We start from the raw sequence: 13,739 nt of genomic DNA on the forward strand, positions 1-13,739 counted from the left end.
TCGATACAAAGCTAAAAGTATGGACATGTACTTAGTCCTAGCAATCTGTATTCAGGGGAATAAAATCTATAGAGGAGAGGACAGATGTTGAAGGATGTTTGTTGCAAGATTTTTCTGTATCATCACAAACCAACCAGAACTCCCATCTATAGGGAAATAGTTGAATGAGTTTCATTGTATCCATTATGGCATATGTTGCTTGTATGACCAGATTTTTATAAAATACACAACAAAACCTAATAATGCATTTGAATACATATATTAGGATGCATATAAGTTGACTAGTATGAGCACAGTGAAATGTGTGATTCAGAATGACCAAAATGCAGGAAGGACGTGCAAGGTGCAGAGGAAGGGGAGACAATGTGGGAAGGTGCTGGTTCCCAAGCCAGCCCTGGACACAAGCAAGGAGAAACCAGAGACAGAGGCAGACCACCCCAGACTGGCAGGTGGCAGGCCTACTTACTTCAGAGGCCTATCTTGGCCGCAAGATGAGTAGATCTCTACACCTAGTGGCCAGAATCTTTAAAGTTCATAGAGAAGCCTTAACACGGTTCAGTCACATACACAGGCCAGATGGTTCCAACAGCACATTGCTCCCTCAAATCCACTTCCTTGAAATGGCTCCTAGTGCAGAACAGTGGTTTCTCTGTAGTTACTTCGGAGAATTATCATTTGGAGTATGGAATCAGGAGCTTATCAACCTTTGCTTTCTGTATTTCTACATTGTTAGATGTGATACAAAAATCAGGTATACTTTGGTAATTGTTTAAAAATCTAGTTAAGTGAAAAGGAAAAGAGGAAGAAGGAAGGAGAAAAGGAGGGAGGGCAAAAGGAGGGACTCCAAATAGATTAGCAAGATCTCAACCACGCAAACATCTTCAGATAGACCGGCAGTTCCTGTGGGATCTCCTAACACTTGGTACTCACCACTTCTGTATCAGACACAGCACTGCATGCAAAGGGCCTGCTCACTTCCCTACCCGCCTCAGTGCATGGACTGTCACATCCCCTGTCCTATACACAGTACCTGTCACAAGATAAATGCTTAATTAATATTCTTAGGAGAGTAGATAACATATTTAAAGTACTATTGGCAAACAGTAGGCAGCTACTAAATGTTCATCACCCTGTTTTCCCTAAGAGATCTTTTAAATTTACAAAAACTGCTACTTTGATAAAATACAAAGATTTTTATTGCCCAAAATAACTTTTATTTATCCTTCATTTTTACTTGAATGAAAATAATGCAATTACTTATTTAAAACAAAATGTTATAAGGCTAATTAAAGCACTTGAGTAAAATTATATTAAAATCAACAAAAAATAATTTATTTCCCAAGTGATTAGAAAGGATGTAGTGTATACCTGAAATGAGTAGAACACAATTTGGCTTCTCACAGGCACTTAGTGGGTGTTTAATCTGGATCTAAAATATAGTAAATTGCATGTGTGGTTTAGCTTGAGCAACATACACTATGGACACACTTTGGGGGTTTCTTGATTCATGTTGGCAATGTTAATGTACCATAAATAGCACTCAAACGTTAAAGGAATGTCAGAGAGTTTGAGGACTTTTAAAAACTAAAAGAATTTCAATGACTCTGGCAGGTAATTAGAACAATAAAATTTTCCAAATATGGATTTTAAAGTGCTATGGAAAACTCTAGAGTAAATTGCAGAGAGGAGGCAAATCTAACGGTTCCCTTACCAAAAGGATTTTATTCTTTGCACTGAAATGAGCTTCTGGTGAACAAAAGCAATTAAAACAAATCTATTTTTGAAAGAACATTAGCCTAACAGTTATTAATAAAGTAAAATAATGATAATAGTAATAATGATATGAGTTCAAATTCAAAGACACCAAGATTTTTAAAAGATACCAAGTGCTTTGCAAGCCTTCAGACCAGTTTTATTCCAGTATGAGCTGCCTTTGAAACCCATTCCTCTGAGTGAGGAATGAGCACAGGGATTCGGTTTAATGGGATGTAGTAGGTGGGTGAGTGGAGGGATGTGACTGAATATTTCCTAACTTCTGTATCATCTGTGAGGAAACAGTAGAGAACAGACTGTTTCTGGGTGGGAGAAGAAAGGTAGATAAAAGGCAGCCCATTACTTAAAGTTGGACAACATGATCTTTATCACACCTACTTCTATCAGAGCAGGTCTTAACATCATTCATAGTCAGGTCACACCACATTTTCTTGTTGATAGGATGTGACAATGAGGGAACACTTCTCTTGCAAAACTTTCATATGACATTACTTTTAGTTTATCTAATATACACTGAATTTCATCACAGCTGGTTCATTATCCTAATCAGGCACAAGATTTAAATAATGTATAAGAAAATGATTAAGATGAAGGTAGTGAATGAATGCTGTTGATTTCCTTCATTCCAAGCAAGACCCATGAACTTAAAGCTTTTCCCCATAGAAGTGTGCCACGTTGTCAGTCAAAGTGAGATGCTATCGGTACCCACGTGGCTCTTAAATGCTTTGATAAGGCTTTATCAATGTCATTTACTTTTCTCAAAATGAAACCATTACTTCAGTAAGCACAGAAAGCACATTTCATTCCTGTATCACACACAGACACAACTGGAAATAAAACCTGATTGCTCTTCTTCCAGATTTTACAAACACGATGTCCTTAAATCAGAGGAGGAGGCACGCCTCTTCCTTTCAGGGACTCTTCCATGCTAAGGCAGGTCACATGACATTTCCCACTTATTTATGTTTTTCCCTAATGAAAGGATGCCTCTTTGTACTGCAATAGATAGTTTAGATTTTTTAATATTGTTAGTGTTGAGAGATAAACACTTTGGTACATATTGGAGAGTAATAAATTGTGTTGAACATTGATAAACTAACGCAATTACCAGCAAGGTCAGAGAGTCAGCTAATTTAGAAATATCAGTCCTAGGATTCTGAGTTGTCCCCTGGAGAGCTGCAGCCACTTTATTACAGCAGGAGGGTGAGGAGAAAATGGTACATTAGGATTGATCTTTTGATCTAATTGTGGAACTCTGCCATTCCTTGTTTGACCAAAAATGCTTACCAAGCAAGAGAAAACAGCACAACTAATTGAGGACTATCCCTTATAAGCCAGACAAAGTAAAGGAATTCTGGGAAATAAGGGACGATAGGGGACAAATTGTGCTGGTTATTATTGGCATGAGCTTGTTGTCACTGAGGTGCATATTTGAGTCTCTTTTTTGGAATGTCTTTTAAATTGTAATTCCAAATCAAATTTGATATTTCCAACCACTTAAGAAAAAAATTTATTTTCACATTCATCATCTGTGCTTGTAATATTGTAACAAAATTTAAATGAAATGTCCAGTGCCCATCTTTTGATATGGAGGTTAAATTAGCCTTAGGAGTACCTACTTTTCAAAAGATTTTCAGTCCCAGGAAAAGTTTGATCAGCCTTATATATTCTTCGGTGTTTATTGCTTTGCCTATCAATTATACAAAGACTGTGCTACCCAACATATCTCAGGATACATTTATTCTAGAGCACATGAATTCATTCTAGAACTGTAAGCCTAATTTTCTGTTCCATTAATACTGTTACTCTTAACATCATTTGGTTTAGCTGCCACTATCTATCAGGTTCTGGGCCGTCAGGGCTAGGGTAATTTGACTGATTGTGTTAAAATCAAACTGTGTAACATCCTGATTTGAGGCCTAAATAGAGTTCAATTGAAATAAGATTCCTGTTTAGCTGCCAGGCACATCTTAGCCACCAAAAAATTGTGTTATTTGGGAAAGCTCTTTCAAATGTAGTCCCTTTTACTATGTCATCCCATTTGACAAAGGAGTTTCACAGGAGGCAGTTAAGACTGAAGAGTGATTTAAAATTGTGAATGCAGCATCTTGTAAAGGCACGGAACTGACAGCATTTCCGAAGTTCAGATACACTGGACACTGACAGTCTCTTAAAATTCTGAACTAATATTTCCACACAAGTGTGTAAATTACTTACAACTAGAAAATTCTGGTAGTATCACAAGGTCGGGTTAAATCTGAAAACCTTCCCCTTGGACATTTTATTTCCAAAGCAGAAACCCTTTAATACACTATTTTTTGTTCAAATGTTTGTAAGACAACAGTAAATACCAGTAAAAATAGTGACACTGTTTATTGCAATTCCAATTTCAAATGTAATCCAGTTTTCCAAATGGTAAGGTAATCAACAGGAAGGAAAAAGTTCTTAAAAACCTGAGTGGGGGGAGTCATCACTGTGTGGAGTGATTACAGACTTCACGTGCAGTTCTTTGCCAACGTTCAACTCAGTGCCTGTAATTTTCAGACTCACAAACACATCTTGAAGAATCCCAAGCCTTTTCAGCTTCATTAGGTTTCCTTCTATATCCTCAGTTGCTGCAAATTTAACTATATTATTGAGTACTTAAAGCCCACTGAAGGATGTTAGCGTTTTAAAAACAGAGTCTTGAGAACACAGCTAGAATGTTTACAATTCTGTCCTGTGGCAGCAGATTGTACTAATGTTCATAGAAAATAACCTAGGTCAAATTGATGCAGGCGGCCCAGCTGTCTGCCCTTTGTCTGGAGGTTTAATTCCCAGAATGGGACTGGGGTAATCCCTTTGTGATACAATCAGCTCTAGGGGTTTAGCCACTTATATTACATTATTGAAAGGATGATGAGCTGAGGATGGGCTGATAACACGAAGATTGCGTTAGGCAGAATATTAGCCCAAACATCTCTAAGCTGCTTAGCTACCTTTGTTGCTAGAACATTATACAGTTTTTGTTTTTGTTCTTCAAAAACAAATTGAAACTGTCTTCGGATAAGTCTTAAGTAGATTGGCTGGGAAGAGAGTCCATATTTAGGATCCATAAAGAAGAGCCTATTTATATAATGCTTTCCATATTACATAAAATACATATATCATATACACACATATATATACACATATATATTAGACACACATAACATAACAATATATTGTCTTGTAAAGCAGTCATACAAACCAACAGATTTGTCATAAATTATACCATGATTTAAAATACTCATACATTATGAAAGGATTCCTGCCATCAAGTTACAATTTCATTTGTCAACTATAACTAAAAAAGCTGGAATAAAATAAAACAAAACACTGCCTTTAATAAATTTGAAACAATTTCACTTTGAACATTCTGTTGGTACTGGCATCACGAGATAATGTATCTTTCCTCTATCAGAATTCTCACCAGCAAAGGCATTTATGCTGTGACTTTCCAAGGGAAGCCACCGAATGTTCTTTGGGTAACTTTAGCAACCCTGAGTGTGCCTGTTAGATCTTAGGACTCTTTAAGAGGGAGTGCTTCGGGAATTTTGGAAGCAATATCTTACCAAACAGGACAATACTACTTTGATTGTCTGTAAAACAGAAGCCCTCAAATAAATTATTTGATTGGTTTAAAAATCATTTAGGACATAATTTTCATTTGAAAATTACTTTAAATTGGTTTTCAAAAAGTGATGAGTTTATAATATGATGATCACCAATGTGTTCGTCCATTCAGAGATACCTCCAGATAAATTGCTCAGAATGAAAATAGCCCAGAGATGGTATCCGTCACTTCTGGGAGCATGTGAGGTAATGTTTATTTGGGATATTTATTCTAAATAAACTGAGGACAGGAAAAAGTGAACTGAATCTCTGCCCCAGAATCTATGCTTAATGGACTGTCCACCAATGCTAATGGGTAGAAACCCAAAGTGAGTTTATTTTGCTATCCAAAGACATTGCATTTTTATTCTCTTCTTTCTTGAAGATGAGACATCATCTCTCCAATTAAGAGTCTGGGGTCTTCCTGTTCAGGCACAGTCATGTTTGAAAATAAATAAACATGCTTTTGCTCCATTTCTTCAACCAAAACCTGATAGTATATTCTTCATTCTAGTTGAAAAAGAATATCTTGCTACTGTTAATAATTATACAACCATTTGTAACTTTAGGCCTTTATGGTCTTTAAGCACAAATATTTTGTGATTTGTAAGTAAAAGCAAGTCATCAGTTTTTTGTTTTTGTTTTTAATTTTGAATATTTATTAACCTAGTATTTTTAATAGACTATTTTTAGAGTTTTTGATTCAAATCAAATTTGAGCAGAAAGTTTCCATATACCCCTGCCCCTCCCTGACTATCAACTTCCCCCACCAGAGTGTTAAGTTTGTTACAACCTATGTACTGACATTGACACATCATTATCACCAAAGTCCATATTTACATTAGGGGTCATTCTTAGTGTTATACATTCCAATGCATTCTGACTAATGTATAATGACATGTATCTGCCACTGTAGTATCATACAGAATAGTTGCACCACCCTAAAAGCTCTCTGTGATGCACGGATTCATCCCCTCTCCCTAGAAACCACAAACTTTTTTATTGTCTCCATAGTTTTGCCTTGTTGAATGTCATGTAGTTGGAATCAAACAGCTGTAGCCTTTTTGATTGCCTTCTTTCATATTGTAATATGCATTAAAGTCCCTCCATGTCTTTTTATGACATTATAGTTCATTTTTTAGTGGTGAATAATATTTCATTCTATGGATATACCACCATTTATTTATTCATTCACCTACTGAATGACATTTGGGTTGTTCCAAGTCTTGGCAATTATGAATAAAGCTGCTATAAACATCCATGTGTTGGTTTTTGTGTAGACAGAAGTTTTCAGTTCCTTTGGGTAAATACCAAGGAACATGATTGATAGATTATATGATAAGGGTATGTTTACATTTTAAGAAACTGCCAAACTGCCTTCCAAAATGACTGCACCATTTTGCATTCCCACCAGCAATGAATGAAAGTTCTGTTGCTCCACAATCTCACCAGCATTTGGTGTTGTCAGTGTTCTGGATTTTAGCCATTTTAGTAGGGGTGTGTGATACCTTGTTTAGTTAATGACATATGATGTGGAGCATATTTTCATATGCTTATTTACCATCTGTGTATCTTCTTTAGTGAAGTGTCTGCTAAGGCCTTTGACCCATTTTTTAGTTGTTTTTTCCTTATTGTTGAGTTTTAAGAATTCTTTGTATATTTTGGATAACAGTCCTTTGTCAGATATGTCTTGGCAAAAATTTTCTCCTAATCTGTGACTTGTCTTCTCCTTTTCTTGACATTGTCTTTCACAGAGCAGAAGTTTTTAATTTTAATGAAACTAGCTTATTAATTGTTTCATGGTTTGTACCTTTGGTGTTGTATCTAAAAAGTCATATCCATACTCAGGTCATCTAGATTTTCTCCTATGCCATTTATCTTCTAGAAATTTTAAAAGTTATATAAAACATAAATTAGAGTTTTATATAAAATCTATATAAAAATGTAATTTATAATGTTTTACATTTAGGTCTGTGATCCATTTTGAGTTAATTTTTGTGAAGAGTGTAAGGTCTGTGTCTAGATTCACTTTTTTGTATGTGGGTATCCATCACATTTGATGTAATGTTGTGTGATAACACATGCTTGCATTTGTTGAAAAACTGTCTTTTTTCCATTGTGTTACCTTTGCTCCTTTGTAAAAGATCAGTTGACTCTATTCGTGTTGGTCTATTTCTGGGCTCTCTATTCTGTTCCAACCATCTTTTTCTCTATTTTTTCACTAACACCAATACCACCAAGAAACCGCCTTGATTGCTACAACTTTATGACAATTTTTAAGTTGGGTAGTGTCAGTCCTCTGACTTTGTTTTTCCCCTTCTGTATTGTGTTGACTATTTCAGGTCTTTTGCCTCTCCACATAAACTTCAGAGTCAGCTTGTCAATATCCAAAAAGAATAATAATAATTTGTTGGAATTTTAATTGGGATTACATCGAATCTGTAGATCATCAGTTACCTTTTGCTATACAATAACCATGCCAAACCTAGTGGCATAAAACAACAACGATTTTATTCAGTTTGTAACTGTGTGGATTGGCTAAAACAGTTCCACAGATCTCTCCTGAGCTCTCTCACATGTCTGGAGCCAGCTGACAAATCAACTGGGGGTTGGATGATCTAGGATGGCCTCTCCCCATGTCTGTCATTTGGCTGTCAGTGGAGTGATGGATGGGTTAACTGGGCTGTGTCTCTCACTATTCAGTAGGCCAGCTCAAGCTTCTTCACATAGCTGTACTTGCAGGGTTCCAAAGAAGTAATAACGTAAGTCCCACTGCACACTTTCCAAGCCACTTGTGATGTACTTCAATTAATGTCTCATTGGAATAGAGCAATCCTATATGCACAGATTCAAGGAGTATGGAATAAATACCGTCTTTTGAAAGGAACATATGCTAAGACACCCTGGAAATAGGTGCACATACAGGGATAGGAAGAATTTGTGGCCACGCATATCTTCTACTTTGAGGACCTGTGACAAGCTGAAACAACATTATAATTCCTGACTCTAGTGGACATGTGTTAGTGTTTTGTCTATACGGTATCTAATTCCCCTTCTCAGTTTTGGAGAATTTCCTATTGTTTCAGTCATATAGTCCTAGTAGGATATAGTTCCCCAATGTGTGATATAGGATGAAAGTGATCAAAAGGTACAGATTTCCAGTTTATAAGATAAATAAGTTCTGGGGATGTGATCTACAGCATGGTGGCTATAGTTAACACTTTCAAATACACTTGTTGTATATTTGAAGGTTGCTGAAAGAGTATGTCTTAAAAGTTTTCATCACAAGAAAAAAATCATAAGTATGTAAGTCGATGGATGTGTTAGCTAAATTCATTGTGATAATCATTCTGCAATATATACACATATCAAGTCATTATGTTGTACACTTCAAACTTATATCATGCTGTATGTCAATTATATCTCACTAATGCTGGAAAAAATTAATAAATGCCAAGGTCTTTAGAATGGCTTTCAAGGTTCTACATGAACTACCCAACCGTCCACCCAAAAAATTAATAAATGCCAAGGTCTTTAGAATGGCTTTCAAGGTTCTACATGAACTACCCAACCGTCCACCCAACCCACACTGACCTCTGAACTAGTCACCTCCGACACCACCCCTAACTCCTCCAATCACACTGGTGCTCCACACTTTCATGTCTCAAAGCCTTTGCGTTGGCTGTTTTCTTAGTCTGGAGCATTCACCCTCCACAAATCCACATGACTTTCTATTTCTTTTACTTCAGTTCTCTGTGAAAAATGTCACATCTGTGGGAGCCACCTTAAATATCTTGTTTCAAGTTGCAGCTCATCCTTTTCAGCATTTGTCATTATCTGAACATATATTTACCTTTTTATTTATTATCAGTCTCCCTCCTCAGAATGTAAACTTCAAGGGAGCAATGACAACTGCATTTCCAGTACCTTGGAGATACTGTGGATACAGACCATCACAATAATAAATATCACAATAAATTAAGTCAAATGAATTTTTTTGTTTTTCCAGTACATTTACACTATTCTGTAGTCTATTAGGTGTACAACAGCTTTGTCTAAAATACGCTGTACATATCTTAATTAAAAAATACTTCACTGATAAAAAATTCTAAGCATACCTGAGCTTTCAGTGAGTTGTAATCTTTTTGCTGGTGGAGGGTTTTGCCCCATGTTGATGGCTGTTGGCTGATCAGGGTGGTGGTCGGTGAAGGTTAGAGTGGCTGTAGCAATTTCTTAAAATGACAACAATGAACATTGTGACTTTGATTGACTCTTCCTCTCACTTGAACACTTAGAGGGCACTATAGTTGTACTGACTGGCCTAATTTTAATATTGTTGTGTTTCAGGAAATAGGGAAGTCTGGGGAGAGGGAGAGATACAGGGAAACAACAGACCAGGAGAGCAGTCATGACATACGACATTAATCAATTAAATTCAGCTGTCTTGCAGGTGCAGTTCGTGGCACCCTAAAACAATTACAATAGTTAACAGCTAAGATCACTGATCACAGATCACCACAATAAATATAATAATAATGAAAATATTTGAAATATTTGCAAGAATTATCAAAATGTGACACAAAGTGAGCAGTTGCTCTTGGGAAAATGGCACCAAAAGACCTGCTTGACACAAGGTTGCCACAAACCTTTGACCCATAAAATAATGCAGTATCTGCAATGTGCAATAAAGCTGAGTGCAGTAAAATGAGGTATGCCTGTACCTAGGAACAGAATCCACCATGGGGTAGGTTCTCAGTAAATATTTGCTGATTGCACATATGAAAGCATGAATGTCTGGATTCTCCACAGAAGCAGCGGCAGTGGGCTAAGGAAGCTCTCCCATCCCAGGCGTATTGTCCCTGCTAGAAGATAGCCTTCTTCCTTCCACATGCTGTTTCTTGACACCTCTGAAACTGCTTGAGTTTCTGCCCATTTTTCAAGCATAGTCCTCTTTCCTTCCATTGATTCTGTGATCAATATCCATCTGATCAATTCCCCAACTTTTTCCCCTAAAAGAGCCAGAGATGGTTTCTGTTGCTTGCCCCCAGAATCCTAACTGGTACCACTAATGTTCTGTGCCATCTATTACTACATACCCCAGATTTTTTTGCACAACTTTCATCTCCCAGAACCCTCTCATCTGATTAAATGCAATCAAATAAGCAGGTATACATATGACATCAAAATGTTTTTTTACCTTAAGTATACAATGAGAATAAGAAATTTCTCTTTTCAAGTTCAAGAAAGGAAGCACATGACTATTCTTTGACTTTAGCCCAAGTTATAAACTAGAACCACAGAACCAGGTTTAAACCCACCCAAACCTATCAGTCATAGGTTTTCTTCAGTATTCCTGAATGTCAGCAATCAGTGAACTCCACACCTCTTCAGAATCTACTATAAGATCACTCTGCTTTGTTCAGAGGGACTGTATTCTACAAATAACAAGTTTCTTCTTGAATAGGAACTAATAATAAATTATAATAAATTGAGCTTTCTTTCAGATGTTTTTGAATAGTGTCTCTTCCTTTAACAGAAGGGCATTGAAGAATAAAATACTCAAATTCAAACTGTTCATAAGCTATCAAACTTTGTTAATCTCTATTGAACATATTTCATGAGGAAATCATGTAGTTAATTTAGTGGGTAATCATCATGTTTTCTTGACCATACTACATGCAGAAGAGCTGGGTTTCTTTCTTAGAAAAAAAATTGATTAGCTACCAGCTATTAGATTTGGTGACATATAAGTGATAATGATACCAAAGAAACACCTGTAAAGGACTATAATATATGGCAGAATAATACACCAGTTGAATCTTCTTCTTCATAAGAAGTAACCAGAAGTTTTGATAAAATATCTATACTGTCATCAAGGCCATCTTAAAGGGAAATATCTTATCATAAACCTCTCAAAAGTGAAAGAGACTTCCTGCTTCAGTCCACAAAGTAAAAAGTGGGAAAGTGTTTTCTCCAATCTTAACAATAGAAGAAGCCAGATAATCTACAAAATCATAACTTTTCTTAAGTCCATGGGGAGCACTAAGGTGCATTATAAAATCTAAGGAAAGATGGGTGTCTCCACAGAGAGATGGGACACTAGTCCTGGCTCACTGGCAGCAGACCATGGAAGGGAAGAAGATGGGCTACTATACAAATGGGAAATAAAAGAAGAGAGAACAAGACAGAATAAATATTTGAAGATATAATAGCTGAGAATTTTCCAAAAATAATAAAACACATAATCACAGATCACAGAATCTCCAATAAACAATAATAATTACAAAACAAACCAACAAAACTCTAAAGCTGTCCTATTAAAACTACTGAAAACCAAAGATAAAGAAAAAATCCTGAACTCTGTCAGAGAAAGAAGACATATTATAAACCAAAAAACAAAAGAGAGAACAACAGTACACTTCTTATGAGAAAGTATACAAGCCAAAAGAAGACAAGAGTAACATCTTTAAAGTGCTAAAAGAAAATAAAGCAAATACCATATTTCATTATGAAATCTCTGCCAGAGCTTTTCAATAGTTATTTATGATTTATGGCTTTTCAGACAAAATCATTTCTGGCAATGGTCTGTATAAAATCTGTTGTACTAAAGAATTTAAGGATTGAAAATATTCAGGTTAAAAAAATATGTGTGAAGAGTGTATTATGACCCCTACACTAATTTAAAACAATGCAGACTACTTAGATCATGGTTTAACACTCAGGTCAGCCAGCAGAATTGGCTGGGTTTCTTATTACTCTACATATTAATCCACTTATAATATAGGAGTTAGTCCTATTGAATACCATAAACTTATAGATGCATTGGTGTTAATGATTAACAGCCCATATTTTGGAGTCAGAAAGATTTGGGTTCAAACTCTGGCTCCACCGCTTAATAACTCTGTTAGTTTGATCAGAACATACTATGACTCTCTATAAGAAAGGATTTTTAAAAACCACCTAAAGTGGTTATTATAGGGATTAAATGAGATGTATGTTAAGTGCCAAGCAACAATAAGCTCTCAGTAAATATTAATTCTTATGATTAATGTACTGTTACTTTAAGACTTGACCAATAATTAAAATTTAGGCTTAATTCAGGACACCAGAAATGAACATGAATGTATTTTAGATGATGATTTTCCAGCAACTATTCTTTGTTAACTTTTCCCACAGGAGTCAATCTTTGGTAAAAATTGTGGTGCAAGACTACAGTGATTTTTATTCCACTATAATTGTTATCAAGGAGCCTGCCTAAGTCTTATAGGTCTTGAGTACAAGTGTCCCGGTGGGTACTGCCATACACAGATCAATTACTAATGTGTCATTTTTCACTGGTATCCAAAGTAATGTTCAGTGTTTACAAAGTGTTTTGAAATTCTTCCATAAAAGACACATACAAAACCCAAGGGTTATAGTCTAATACAACAATCCCAAAGGTAATGACAAATTCCATCAAAAGTCATATTTGTAGTTTGTTTCTGTAATTTTGTGGTTTAGATGCTATTTGATTGGCATGCACAGGCAATAATGATATAAATAATTTGTAATCTTATCCTACTATACACAGTTTTTTAATTTAATAAGTTATAAGGATCTATGGTATGCACTGCCATAAGAAAATACAAACCATTTAAAGTCTTCTGTATTTTTTCTCTAAGTGTAAAATATTAGTATGATGTTATTTGTGCTTGTATTTTGTCCTTGATTAAATGATCATAAGTGTAATTTTCGGAAATCAAGAATACGTTAGTATCCTTTAAATGCTATATAAATAACTACCACATTCCTTTTGGGTTTTCTCTGCTTTATAGATATTCAACTAACATTCAATAATATTAACCTCTAGTCTGTGCACAACACTGTGCTCAGTGCCAAATAAAACTAGGAGCACTTATTAAAGTGCTCTACATATAGGCTAATTTTTGAACTGCACTAAGAGAATCAAGACCAAATATTATCACATTAAATAAGGACTTCATTTAACAGAAAGAAAACTCACTTTGTTTTTTTGCTCTTATTTACTTAATGAAGCAGATATTCTCCTTTATGAGCAAAATGGTGATTTGCAGCAAATGGTAACTCAGATGACTATTAAAAGAGACAGGATATGTTGTGCATTATCCTACACTGAAGTGCTGATATAAGATGATTTATTAGAGGTCATGTTTTGCAGATTCTAACGGCTTGAGAATAATATACTCAGTGATTTCACTATGATACTACTTTTCCGACTGTTGAATTGACTGGTGCCAATAGTACAAAGGAATATGCAATCTCTTTTACTTAAATTACAAAGTCACTTTTTAAAGAGAAAAAATGCATGTATACTT

At 35.6% G+C, this 13,739-nt stretch overlaps 1 long non-coding RNA gene across 1 annotated transcript in view; it reads right to left on the reverse strand.

The window, feature by feature from the left end:
- LOC118916741 (uncharacterized) overlaps positions 1-9,815 on the reverse strand; it is a 58,285-nt gene extending 48,470 nt beyond the window's left edge. The window contains exons 1-2 of the long non-coding RNA XR_005026514.2: positions 9,525-9,815; positions 931-1,030 (exon numbers count right to left, since the gene is read on the reverse strand). This is a non-coding gene — a long non-coding RNA (uncharacterized LOC118916741). The remainder of the gene's footprint in view (positions 1-930; positions 1,031-9,524) is intronic.
- Between the last annotated feature and the right edge of the window lie 3,924 nt (positions 9,816-13,739).

The sequence above is a fragment of the Manis pentadactyla genome, chromosome 17 (assembly GCF_030020395.1).
Source record: "Manis pentadactyla isolate mManPen7 chromosome 17, mManPen7.hap1, whole genome shotgun sequence".
NCBI lineage: Eukaryota > Metazoa > Chordata > Mammalia > Pholidota > Manidae > Manis > Manis pentadactyla.